The 14233-nt window shown below is 47.6% G+C and overlaps 1 long non-coding RNA gene across 1 annotated transcript; it reads right to left on the reverse strand.

The window, feature by feature from the left end:
* Nucleotides 1-10806: 10806 nt before the first annotated feature.
* LOC135407202 (uncharacterized) lies at nucleotides 10807-12706 on the reverse strand. The gene is made up of 2 exons (XR_010426753.1): nucleotides 12555-12706; nucleotides 10807-11044 (listed from the first exon to the last, which is right to left on the reverse strand). It is a non-coding gene; the product is annotated as an uncharacterized LOC135407202 (long non-coding RNA).
* Nucleotides 12707-14233: the final 1527 nt, after the last annotated feature.

Genomic DNA, 14233 nt, shown 5'->3' on the forward strand with positions numbered 1-14233 from the left:
ATTGCATTGGGTTTCCCCCCACCAACAGTAAATTAGGTCAGACAGTATAAATGACAGGATTTTAGAACGCTTGGGCAGATGTATTTCATCGTCTGAGCCACTCTGCCGAATCCGAAATTCATGCCTTCATCATTCTTGCTACAGCCCTCAAATATCAGTCCCAGAAAGACCCTGCTGCAGGGCAGGTGGAGAGTTAATGACTGTAAGTGATGGGTGCATTGGTTGGATGAACCAGGGACGTGGTTGGATGGTGGGAGGCTGTTCCCTACTGTCAGCCTGTGGTCTGCAAGTTGGGCAGGTCTGGAGGCTTGATTCCTGAGATTCCAAGTTGCAAAGGCTAGTCACAGATCCCTGGATACGTGTCACGTCCCATGATTTGTGTAACGCATCATAACGGGTGAGTTTTGGGGGGCATCTCAAAGATCACTCTTCAGGTATAGAGTAACCCAGACCAGGAGATGCAAGAGAAGACAAGTAGGGCAGCCAGAGCACATCATTTCTACCCATCACCTTGCAGCTTTTAGTAATCTGTGGACACACCTGGAGTCAGCCATTCTCTGAGCCATACTGCTGAGTTAAAAGGACTCCAGCTGTGCTCTGACCTGGCAGCTCCTGTGCGCCTGTAGCTGCAGAATCACATAACCCACACACAGCAGCGGCTCTGTGCCAGATATGTCTGGGATTGAATGTCCATCACTTACTGGTTGTTTTTTGTTTCTTTGTTTTCTTTAATCAAGCAAGTTTTTTCCTGGTACAACAGGTCCAGTTTCCATAGGGAGCAGGATATCAAACAGCTTGGTCGTCCATGGCCCTGGGCTGTGGGGCCCAACTGAAAGGAATATGAAACAGGTTGTTAGCTGCAACTGTTGCACCTGCTTGCCAGCCTCAATGAGGGGCCTTACGCAAATCTTACCCCTGAAGGAGGTTTCCAGCTACCATGGCCTGTGCCCTAAAGTGGAAGAGCAATGCACCTGCATTACCCTATTCCTCATCAAACAGTGGGACCTCTGTGAAGGGTTGACCCTGACTGGATACCAGGTGCCCACCAAAGCCACTCTATCACTTCCCCCCACAAGTGGACAGGGGAGAGAGAAAATAACAAAAGGCTCAGGGTTGTGATAACGACAGGGAGAGGTCACACACCAATTACCATCACAGGCAAAATGGACTTGACTTGGGAAAACTAGTTGTACTTATTACCAGTCAAAATCTGAGCAGGATAACATGTAAAATAAATCCTAAAAACACCTTCTCCCCACCCCTCCTTCCTTGCTGGGCTAAACTTTATTCCCAGTGCCCTTCCTCCTCCCCCCAGGAGCACAGGGAAATGAAGAATGGGGGTTATGATCAGTTCATCACGTTATTTCTGGTAGTGCTTCTTCCTCAGGGAGAGGAGTCCTTCTCCTGCTCCAGTGTGGATCCTCCACGGGGTCAAAAGTCTTACCAGCAAACCTGCTCCAGTGTGGGCTCCTCTCCCCAAGGGTCCGCAGGTTCCTTCCAGGACCCAGCTCCAGCATGGGTTTCCCATGGGGTCACAGCCTCCTTTGGGCATCCATGTCTCTGGTGTGGGCTCCTCCATGGGCTGCAGGGGAACACCTGTTCCACCATGGTCTGTGCCACGGGCTGCAGGGGAATGTGCTCCAGTGCCTAAAGCACCTCCTCCCCCTCCTTCTCCGCTGTCAGTGGTGTCTGCAGAGTTGTTCCTCTCACAATTCTCACTCCTCTCTTCTCTGGGCTGATCTCAATAGATTAACAACTCTCCCTCCTCACCTATAATATCTCTCTTTCATAGTGCAGCTATTTTTGCTTGGTGTTGAACAACCAAACAGTTCCTTCTATGAAATAACTTTTTTTTGTCCTTAAATATGTTATCACAGAGGAATTACTACCACCTCTGATGGCTCGGCCTTGGCCAGAGGTGGGTCCGTCCTGGAGCTGGCTGGGATTTGCTCTGTGGGACATGGGGGGAAGCTTCTGGCAGCTTCCCACAGAAGCAACTCCTGTAGCCCTCCTGCTACCACAGTGCTGCCACACAAAACAAATACAACCTTCTGATGTTCTGGAGTTCCTGACGCTTATAGATGGTTGCAAAGAGAAACTCTTTGTCCTCCTCTCCACCCTGTTCCCATCCTTTCTCTATGCCTGAGCTCTCCTTTGGTGCCTCCCACTCACTGCATTTCTCTCACCCTAACACTGCAAATCCATCTGCTCCCTCAGGCTGCATCTGGCAGCCTCCCCAGCTCCCCTCCCTCTCTCTTTGCCTTCCTTGCCCAGGTGTGTGTGGGCACTTTGCTGTGCAGCAAACTAAATACATGTTCCTGGAGAGAGAAGGGCATACTGGCAGAGGTGTTATCCTCCACAGTTTCATCTACCAATGTATAAAAGTGGAAAATCTCAGTTCAATGAACTAGTAAACTGATGGACAGCCTCAACTGTAGAGGGGAGGGAGCCTCTGCCTAACAGGTGAGTGTTGTGAGCCAGCAGGTTCAGCACAGCCTTGTTCTCCTATGCTGGGCAGGGCCAGAGTAAAGCCACAGAAAGAATGTGGGCTTTGTGGATTTGCCCCTCGGCTCCAGGGAGATCTTGGATCTCACTTCTCTTTGGGTTTCATGTTTAACAGGCTTAAATACTGGAGAAAACACAGGTAAATCCCAGACAGAAAATTACACAAAATTGAGACTAATGTAAATACTTTGGGGTAAAACACCAGCATGGGGAGACTTGTTACTGTTCTTCAAAACACGCTTTAGAAAATCTGCAACTTGAAGGTAGTTAGGAAAGCACATCAGAGGTGCCAAATTACCTCTGCTGTTTTGCCACAGGCCAAGGCTCTCCAGTATTTGCGGTTGAGATTAAATAAGAGTTGACTGGAAGGGAATGTATTCCAATATCCTTCTCTTATCACTGTAGCCTTCTGAGAAGTGATGGAGTTCAAAATCCTGGCGCTGGCCAGCTGGGTTGATCTCAGTAGGTTAACAACTCTCCCTCCTCACCTATAATATCTCTCTTTCATAGTGCAGCTATTTTTGATTGGTGTTGAACAAAATGCTTTCTTACTGACTATTCTGAAGTCTGTTGCAGGCTACCTGAGAGCATGTACTATGGATAAAGACAAACCCAAACAAAAACCCAGCTGTGCAAATGACCAGCCATCTCATTAAACCATTGAACATCCTGAGCCCTCAATATCCCCCTTGGATCGCCTCTTCTGAAGGTGCTGAAGTCCAGCTGATCACAAGTTCTGGAGATTCTAAGGGACACTTTTACCCATGGGACACTGTTTAGAAACAGCCATGTGGGATTTCCTCGCCCATGGCTCTGACAGCATGACTCACAACAAGCTTTTCCCAATGCCTTACCAGTTAATCCTTTCAGTTTCTTCAAATGAGACGTGGGGCAAATGTGACTCATTGTCATTTCTGGAAATGACAGATTTGCAAAGTGAGGCCCAGGGGCGTGTCTGCCTTGTGCCATGCAGCTGGGATCGATGGGCAGTCGATTCCTGACCTCACTCCCTTTCCCTTCTACTTTCAAAATTAGCATTGCTACTTTCCTTTTGATGGCCAAAACCAAGAGAAACTTTCTAGTGTCCTCTGTCACCTTTATGTGAAGTGAATGTTCTGGGCTAGAAAGAAAGGGAAATTGCTTGAAGGGAAGAATTTGCCACATGTCAAACTCTGTGCTGTTGTTGCTTTACCAAAACCATACACTTCAATTCCTCTGTGAACACACCAACTTTGCAAGAAGCTCCAGGAGGGGAAGTCCTTCCTTTTTGGACAGACTGGTGACTGTTACAGCTGGTTGCTGCAGTGCTGGCAGCTGGTCTAGTGGATCATATTTATCCCTTTGCACTCTTTCTCACTGCTCCATGCCACTGCAGCAGTTGCACTGCCTCCCTAGAGCAGGCATCCTGCAGCACAGTGTGTCCATCTGGCTGGGGACTGGCACAACAGCAGGATCCTGACCTTCCAGTGTGCTGCTCTTCCCTGGTACCCGCCAAATTAAAACCATGTGAGGCCTTCTGCAAAGCTGCTACTCCACTCCAACAGTCCTCACGATCTACATTAGGACTGGTGTTAGTCCTGCCTAAACTTCTTCAGGTGCATATGGGCCATCTTTGCTATCAGGGCACACAGGGAGCACTTTGGGGGTCTTTGCCCCACTGCTGTGGAACAGGAAGCATCTGGCAGCACCTTTGAGCTTTTCGGGCCGTGAGCTTAGGAGAGGGAGGAAAAAAAAAAAAAGAAAAGAGAATTTAAGAAAAGGGAAATTAATTTTATCCTTGCTCCTTGAGTACTAAGGGGAGTATGTGGTACTCCGCCAAACTGGGCACCCCACAGAGAGTGGCTTGCATCTCCTCATGGGAACTCAGTCCAGTGGAATAAGACAACACTCATAATTAAATGTAGCCCTCCCAGTGACAGCTCTGCTTGCAAGGCACCTTCAGGGGGGGGGAAAGGTGCAATTCCAAGCCTCCACTCATCTGGGCTTGCTGCAGAGCAGAGTTGCAGCAGACTGAGACGCAGGGGCTTGGCATTTTCACAAATGTCCATGGAAAGCAGGCTTGGTGTCTGCTCCATCTCTTCACATCCTGGTGCTTACTGGAGGGCTAGGCACAGCTGGCACACTCCCCAGCAAGGACACACTTGCAAAGACTGTGGGTAGGTTTGACAGCTGGGAACATCTCTGACCTGTGTTTGCCTGTGTCAAGGAAGGAGGGCGGTCAGGAGAGTGGTGCATGCAAATCCCGTGCCCTTGTGGCTTGGCCACCCCAGGGTGTGGGTGGGGTAAGCACAACGTTCAAGGCACTGCAGTGAGAACCTGGGCAAGGAGGAATGAGGTAGCGTCTGAGGCCACAGAGCAAATATTTGCCTGCAATGCACTCTGGCAGATAACTGAAAGGCAGCCAGCAAAGGGTGGAGAAGGCTGGTGGAGACAAGGCACTGCTTGTTTGCTCAGCCACACAGAGGACTTGAGTGCAAAGCCAGGGCCATTCAGGCCTCAGAAGTAGCTGTAAAAAGTGAAGAACAGGAGCGGGCCAGTCACAGCCAGTCTACATGTGCCTGAATGCCCTCTGAGCGCAGGTATGAGCATCATATCAGAGGTGGCTCACCTGCCTGTGGTCTGCTGGCTTGTACCTCTGAGAAGTAGCTTTGCAGGCAGGGAGAAGGAGGTTAAAGACCTTCCTGTGCTGTTTCTCTTCCTCCATGCCTGCAGAAGGATCTGCCCATCACTGAGCTCCGTCTGGGGAGGCTGAGACTGGGGAGGAACACAGGTGACAGCAGCTCCTGACCCCATCTTGAGTCTAAGAACTTTACTGTTTGCACAGTCAAACAAGCTGCATTTACCTCCTGCTGGTCTGTGCCATCAGGTGTTTCATGATTCACTTGGCTGGGAACCTTTCTGTTATCTGGTGAGGTGCAAGAGCAGATCATACATCACTAACCTGCTTGCCCTTCTCTTCCCATCAAAAAAGTCACTGGGCTAGGCATAACTTTGTTATGTTCAAAGAATCAGATATAAAAAGGCAGAAAATAGTATTTTGTAGTGCTTTATTCTGAGCAATAGCAAAACTCAGGCTCTGTATGGACGGGACAGATGTTTGGGTTTGTGCTGAAGGGGTGACATTCTTTTCTTTTTTTTTTTTTTGTACTTGGTTCTGTTGTTCACAAAATCTGTGTGTATCTTGCTTCCTCAGACCGATTTGATGGCATGGGGAAGGTTTCATCCTGGTGGTAACAGCTGTCTTGGCCCCAGAAGTGGGTGTTTCGGTGTGACTGTGTCTCCTCCAGCACAAGGAACTACTGGAGCAAGAAGCTCTGGCTCCAGGCCAGGCAGAGAGCACAAGGGCATCCACTTGTGCCCCACTGCCTCTCCCAGAAGACTTCAGATGGTTTCTCTTCAGTTTTCTCACAGCCATACTTTTGCTGTGAAAAGCCATATTGAGTTAGACGCCACCTTCATGTTCAGGGGTGAAAAACTTTTTGTGTACTGGTGTAGCCTTGGAGGGAAGCCTCCCGGCCCCTTTGGAGATGCAGAGGTGCTGGATGATACACTCCAACACCTGAAAAGAAAGAGGAATGCCCAGTTGTGTCCCTGAGGGATGGTTTGCTGGCTCCGTCCCTGCGCTGGATAATGCTTCCTCCCCGCAGTAACTACTGGGGGTAGGGGGAGATTGTGGTGTGGGGAGCCTTACACAAGGTCCAGGCACCACGACCTGCCCTGCTCCCTGCATTTTTGCCTCTCTCTCCACCTCTGGACTGCACATGGGCTGAGGCAGCTCAGATTGTACCCCCAGAGGAAAAGTCTGCCCTTCGAAGGCAGACCCCACACCCACTCAGGACAAACCCGGGAAGGAGGGGCTGGCGGTACTGTGGGGAGGCAGCTTGCTTTTTCAACTGATCAGTGCTTTCTACAGGGTTGCCCTTTCTTGTCCCAAATCTGTTACAAGCTGGAAACACAATACCAGGTTCTGTGAAACTGCTCATCCAAAGTTGGTGAGACTGTGGGGCCATTTGACACAGCTCCCTGGATGATGGCAGCAGGCACTTCAGGAAAGAGTGAGGTGGGATAAAAGAGCTTCATCTATTGCTGATGAGCATTTGGGAACTTTTGGAGGGAAAGGTTGTCCTAGGGCTTCCACATTTATCAGTTCTCACGGAATTAGTGCCACAGGCCTGTTCAGAGTCTTTTGGAAACTGCACAAACTCTTAACATCACCAGCTCCATCAGCAGAGGGTAACTATGCACCTTGTGAAGCAGCTTGTCCTTTTGCTGAGTTTAAGAACTGTTCTCTGCTAACTCCATGGGGTGTTACCCACACCTGCTGGCATGAGAAGCAGTGAATAGTGATTTCCCTGTCACATATCGCATCCAAGTCCTGGTTTTTTAGACCTCTACCATACCTCCTCTGTTTTGCAGGTTAAGAGTCCTAGCACTTCTGCTGTGTCCTGGCAGAGAACTATCCTGTACTTCCAGCTTCTTGGACTCTATCCTGTCCTGCCACTGCCTCCATCTTAAGATGGGGAGGCATCTAGGTGGAGGGCTCACAGCACAGAAAAGTGAGAATTTTATGGTGAGATGCACCAACAAATTAGTTTATTACCTTTATTACCCTTCTCATAATTCTCAACCTTTTATTTCCTTTTCTAACCACTGCCGAGCACACCAAACCACCCACAGCAGCTCTGGGATCTCTTCCTTGGTGACAACAGCTGACATGGAGTCCATCAGTCTGCACCCATGGCAGGGGTTGCTGTTGCCCCATGGCTGCTACTTCATGCTCATGAAAGCTGAGTTCCATCTGCTAATTCATTGCTAAATTACTTTGACATTGTAGGCGCCTTCTGCTGTTGTTAAGTAGAGAGACACTGCTTGTTAGACTCCTGGCCACCAGGTAAACCTTAAAAATGATAACTAAGGGATCAGGACCCCTGAGTTTGCAAAGAGTCTGAAACAAGAGCATAAAGGTATAACTTACCCTGTCCTCAATGCAGCCACTATTGCTACTTCTCAGAAACACAGAGATGAAGGATTGATATTTAGAGATTTACCCCACCCTTTCTTATCTGAGTTGTTTTTCTTTCGGGTCAGCCTTTGGATCTGGTTATGCCTTTGGAAAGGCTAAGGATGCTCCAAATGTTGGATTGCACTTCAGCACCCAGTGTTGTTGCTGGGGAGCGTTGACTTTCCCCACAGCAGATGGAGCACTCATGTGACACTCCGTACACTATGTATCATCTATTTACATCTTTTTTTACATTAGCAACAGATGGCTTGGCATAATTATATTTTTTTAAATTAGGGGAAAATATGTATCTAAAACTTCACATATTTTCTGGAGCCCTATGGTTTTTACTTTTGCAGCACCAATGCTGAGGTCTTTCAGTGAAGGACCTCCTTTACCCTTCCATTGCCTTCTGTGAAGAGGTGTCACTCTAAACATGCAGGTAGATACAATAGCAGTATGGAAGCAGAAACTCTCCCGATCATGCAAGGGGGAGAGAAAAAGGCAGCTCTGAAGGAAGCAGGACAAAAGGGAGAAGAAACAAACTTATGGACAGTATTAGGAGGGAAGGGAAGAAGAAAAGGATTAGTGCTGACAAACCCTACCTTCAAAAGCTGATCGAACTCAAGTCCTACAAAAGCATGACTTTGCTTCAGAGATATAAAACTTAGCAAAACATGAACTCAACAGTTGGTTTCCTCTTGTTCCTCTTTTGGCATATAAGGCTGTAAGCACGGGGGCCCTGCTATCAAATTTTTCTCAGGAAATACACAACTTGCTGTGGAGAACAGTTAGTGTAAACCAGGACTCCTCCATACTCATGTGACTCCCAAAGCTGGGGCTGTAAGCAAGCTGCGAGGTTGGTTTGACTTAGCAGTGCTGACGCTGTCACAGGAGAAGAGGAGGCCCTTATTAAGGCCATGAGAAGAGATACAGGACAGACCAAGAGCAGCCAAGGCACTGACATCTCTTTATCAGACTGCATTTGCTTGGAAAGCAAAAGGTGTTTGAATGAGGAGGGACGACAGACATCCCCAAAATCGCCGAACGCAGGCATCATCCTTGTGCACAGTGTCAAGCCCTGTGCACTGGCAATGTGCAAGGCTGCTGCCATCTGTTGGGAAGTGGCTGGGGCTTGGTGGGAGAGGGCTGCCAGAGAAGGGTGTGAGAAAGCTATTGGGACACTGGGTTGAATCTGCATTCCTTACTGCAAAGGGCTGTATCAGAGGGAAAGGAGTCCTCTGTGGGGTAGTACATCTGCCCACAACCTCACCAGTGCCACGGCGCTGTCCGTAGGCAAGTTGTCTGATCTTCCTTGTATCAATGGGACAAATTAGAGTACAGCTTCGAGTGGAAAATATTTTTGATTGCAACAGTCCCTGTGAAACCTCCCTTGGAGCACGGCCCACCTGCAATACCACAATGTGTGGGCAAAGGCCGTGGGACCCCTCGGTGGCCAACGGGCCAGTGGGCTCTGTGTTTGTAAACAGGTCTCTTTCTAGCTCAGGCACGTACCTCTAATGTCTGGGATGTCATTCTTCTGCTAAATTATTCTGACCCATGGACCTTTGCTTCAGTAAATCAGATGATGTGCCTACCGGTTATTGCTTGGTGTTTCTTAGCAAGCAAACATGGTATGGTGGGTGGATGCAAAGCTAGTTTACATTTTTACGCTAGTTTTACTCCTCTGTAAATCCTACTCAGTAATGACTAATCCCCAAGTTGATTCCCCTTTCCCATTCGGATTATTTTATTTTTGCTAGATTTTGGTACTTAATAAAGTTTAACCCTTTAGGGTCTATCTGTTGTGTGATTTTTCACATGCTAAAAGAAGTGGCTGGCTCCAAGGCAATACCCCAATGAAGATTAAAGGACACAGCCCCCTCCAAGAAAGCATAAATGCTTAAGGAAAATGCACAGAAAGAGCAGATTGCAAAAGAAACTACGGCAAAGACCTACAAGGAGTCAGACAAGACACCAAGACTAGGTGTAATACTCTGAGAAGCCCACCTGTCCTGTGTCTATTCCTGAATCTTCCCACAATAGCAAGGACAGTTTGGGCCATGCAGTCTCTGCTTACCTGCCACTGTCTTTACCAAGAACAACACTACCCAGGAGTCACTCTCCTGCCTGAAGCAAGGAGAACAGAAACAATGCTATGCTCCTTTGAAAAGGCTTGTGCAACCAATTAATTCCTGCTGGGCTTTGGTCACTCTGTCTGCAGCAGCTCAAAGAAGTAACAGACACCCTGAGAAGCCAGGTAGTCCTCAAAAAAGTTGGAGATCCCTGCAGCCACATCAAGGAGCACAGTCTGAGAAGACCCGTCCTCCTATAACCCCACTGACTCACAGGGGTGCTGGGCCAGCTGCCACCTCTGGCTCAGCCCTGGCCCCCAGGATCAGCTTTCCTCTCCAGAGTACAGTGAAGCTGTTCTGAGGTGCTCAGGGAGCAGTGGGGCAGGTCTTGCTTTGCTGCAGCTCCCCTCCATCAGCTCACTGACACAGAGGGCCAGTGCCCAGGCTGCAACTACACCCTGGCCTTGCTTTTTGTCCACCTCGTGCTCCTCACGGGATTAGCATGGGCCCCTGTTAGGATCTGATCTCACTGCCTGTTACAAGGTCTCATTCCGTACTGGAGGCTGCTTTTTAGGCATTTCCTGGCAGGCTGGTGGTCCCCGACCCTCTCTCTTCTCCAAAGGGTAAAGATCTCCCAACTTCCTTCTCCCATTCCTGGCAACGAAACACCAGCAATCTCCTGGATTATGAGGAGATGTTTCAGCTCTCTCCTATGCCCCTTTGCCCCAGATCTACCACAGCATCTGCAATGCCCTTGTGAGTCACTGAGGCACTCAGTGAGGACAGCAGACTGCTGCAGAGCAGGAGGTAAGACAGGACAAGTTCTGCTGGGGCTGAGGTAGTGTGGCTAATTCTGCTGCTAATCTAACATCTCAAATTACCACCAATTGCCTGTTTCTTACGAGCCAGGTGAATCAACAGTGAAAATCTGAATCCAGGAAAGAGTTTTCCTAGCAGCCCCGAATGGGAAGTTCACAGGATTTCCAGAGGAATGGCTTTGCCAGCACCATGTTGCCAGTCCTTGTGGTTTTAATCATGTGTCTTACATGGTTGGTTTCTTTCCTAGCTTTCTTGCAGTTGCAGTATGATTACTGACTGAGTTTTCTCTTCTTCTTTTCACCTTGAGACAATCCTTGCCTGTGGGAGCTGCGTATGAAACCGTGAGAATAAGAACCCCAGGGGCTCAAAACACCCGCATGTAAATAAAGGTTAGCACCACAGAGATTATTTTCAAAGCAGTGCCTTGTTTTTCATCAAGAAAAGACTTGCACCTGACAACCTCAGTGACAGAGAAAACCAGTCTCTCTAGATGTGACTGAAACTCCGTGCAACAGCTCCTCAGTACACGGGCTCTTCTCCAGCCTCCCAGGCGCAAACACGGCCGTGCCTCACTAGGAGGTCTGTGTGATGCTGTGCTTCTTCTGGTCTTCATTCTCCACAGTTACCAAACCAGGAGGCACTACTAAGGGAAATTACAGATATAAGCCAAAAGGCTGCTGGACTTCAAGCCCTTCTTAGAAAAAGGCAGCAGACCCCCCAGCTCCTTGTCTGGAGGAGAGGCAGAACCACAGAGCTGTGCTGAACTGTCTTCTTCAGGTTGCTACATGAGGAGTTTAGCACTTTGACCACAGACATTTCTACCTTCCTTCCCGATGTCTGTGAGATGCAACAGGGTTAAGGAGTTGGCCATAAGGGATATTCAGGGGTGAACTGTTGTGGAATATGAGCAAGTGATTAATCAGAATTTGCTTTGCAATCCTCACAGCTTTCCTTACACAGAACAGTAAGAAAGGAGGGCTGGAATGAACAAAACTGCAAAAACCTGCAAGGAAAAGAGAAATGAAACTACAGCAGCTTCAGGTCAGGTTGGTTGGATGCTGGAGACCCTAGATGGGATGAAAACATAAACTGACATAAACTGGCAAGCTGATGAGGCATATTTTGGGCCAACCTGCAATAAGTCGAATACCACAACCCTCCTTAGAGCCCAGGCACTATGGCAGTCTCATCAGAAAACACCAACCCCTGGCACCTAGATGGTGAAGAAGGCAAAAAGGACAAAAGTGTGACCTTATGCTCTGGAGAGTAAGGACACATCCCATGGGATGATGGGAAGCCTCTCCCTGGAAAAGGTGATTTACTTGGCAGCACTTGACTGCCCTATATAAAGTGTGGTATGGATTATTTTCAGGTTCTGCTGCAACCCCATCTTGGTAAGCGAAGAAATAAGTTTCCAGAATGAGGGCAAAAAGAGGGAGGAGGGAGAAAATAATTCTTGACTGTGAAGCACAACATATGCTAGCGTGAAGCTGAACAGCTTTCCATGAAACATATTCTAGCCAAGCTATTACTAACACCTGATACACCATGGTTCCCCATCGGTTACCTGCCAGCAATGAGCAATGGACTCAATATTATCAATTATGTTCCTTTCCCCTCCAATTAAGGAACCTCCCACCAATTAAGCATCTGTTAAACATGAAAAAACATTCTTCTTCTTGGAAAATATCGGACAAACAATGAGTTTTACTAATAACATGGAATATTATTGTAAATAATCATTAAGGTGTCCCGAAATAAGGTGGAGCCATATTGCCATACCATCGATTCTAAACACTGCTATTTAGCAAAAGTTCTGGGGAAAGGAAAGCTGGTCAGGTCTGCCAGATGATGCTTACAGGTAATGTGTATCAGAAACACCAGAAGCAATACAGACTTGGTCAGATCAGGCTTCTTAGGTCTCACACCTATTAAGGCCGAGAACAGCTGCCATGAAAGCAGACACCTTTTAATTGTTCTGCTCCTTCCCAGGACTGGCTGTGCAGAAAACTGTCACTGCCTGCCTTCAGAAGCCTCCCAGGAGATGTTTCACCAGACAAAATCTTCTCCTCATTCACTTTGGCAAATTTCTTCTAATCTAAGTCTCATTTGCTACCGTTCAAGCTCAGCCATATTCATTCCTCCAATCATACCTAATGCAGGAAATAGCATCCTCTTTTAACATATTTAAAGACTCTTGTCTTCCTCAGTCTATCCTGGAGTCAAAATACCAGTTTCTCCAACTTTTACTTCCGGATCTATTTTCTAGTGTTGTCATAATTCTTGTGCCTTCGACCTAGCATTAGCATAAACAGAGACAAGATACTCAGATGACCTCATGGAGGGCCATGCAGCACCAATAAGAGTAGATCATACAGTTAGAAATTTACTTTAAGAGGACACTTTTTGCTCCCCGCCACCCCCGCCACCCCCTTTGATTTCACTCACTCAACCCAGCAGCCCCAACACTTGCCCTGAAGGCTGCAGTAGAAATGTCCATGGCAGGATCTGGGATTACTTAGGCACAAACAAAATGTACCTAGGATAGACTTCTATGTGGATGTTGAAGTGACAAATATCTTACATAAGGCAATGTGATACAGAGCAGGGGCATACCAAGAGGCTGAATCCAAGCTGTAGAATGGGAAACTTAACTCTAACCTCCTGTGGTTTTTTTGCTCATTTTGCAGTATTAATTATTTATTATTTGGATTGGCTTCTCACACCCTGAATGAACAAAATGACTGATTTACAGAAAGCACTCCTACTTACCACAGTGTCTGATGATGTGCTGTCCACATGGGAGCAGGATCTGCAGACCTGTCTCTGCCCTGAACATCTGCAGGTTCCTGAGTTGAGGGAATCATATACTGAATGAAATTCAGCAGCTTCTTCCCCTGATCAAAAACACACTGCCCACAAAACGGAAGAAGGCAACCATCTCAAAGAAACATGGATATTAAGACTTACTGCTCTGGCTCCTTGCAACAAATGCCTGTGTGGCTTCCAGTGTTGGTGACTAACGGGCAGTTTCCTGTTTGGCTGGCAGCTGGGAGCAGAAAATCTACCTATAACGTTAACTGTACAACAGACTTCCTAAAAAAGCCATCTACTTTGGCAGCCTTGGCTGAGGAACTCTTGAGTGTTTAGCTGAGCTTCCCATGGCAAGCACAGGGGCATCAGGCATAAGGACAAGTGTGTACCTGATTTAACAGCATGTTACCAAATATGCAATTACATGTTTCACCATAAACACTGGAACTGTGTGCCAAAGCAGGCTACAAAGTTCACAAAAGACTTCGCCCAACTTGGCACAGGACTTCCTGGCTAATACTTTTTAGACATTTCTTAGCAAAATGGAACATGCTTTCCTGATGCCCAGGGCCTTGTCGTGACGTGAATCAAGGAAGGCCCAGAACCGCAGCACAGACCAGCCACATTTGGTTCTTCCCAGCCTTCATCCTTCCTGTAAACCTACAGAGACTATTTGCTGTTTCCTTACATTCTCATCCACTTGGCTTTACATCTTTTTTTTTTTTGCTCAGGATTGTTCTGTGAAGGTGCTAACTGCTCATTTGTACTGGTTTATCATCCCAAAAGCTTAGTGCCCACGGATCTGAAGGTACTGCTCAGGGAAGGACATCCCATGTACAATATACTTTCGGGACTAAGATCTTGGAAATTTCATAATCTTTATAATGGCAATCATAAAGATGAAAACCACTCAGTTATCTCTGAACACTCTGTCCACAGACATCAAGTCGAGAGTTGATCAAGACTGCAGAGGAGTTACTGCCTGCAGAGGCCTAGAAGACAAGGAGGTTAATGTGTA

This window comes from Pseudopipra pipra, chromosome Z (genome assembly GCF_036250125.1).
Source record: "Pseudopipra pipra isolate bDixPip1 chromosome Z, bDixPip1.hap1, whole genome shotgun sequence".
NCBI classification, from domain to species: domain Eukaryota; kingdom Metazoa; phylum Chordata; class Aves; order Passeriformes; family Pipridae; genus Pseudopipra; species Pseudopipra pipra.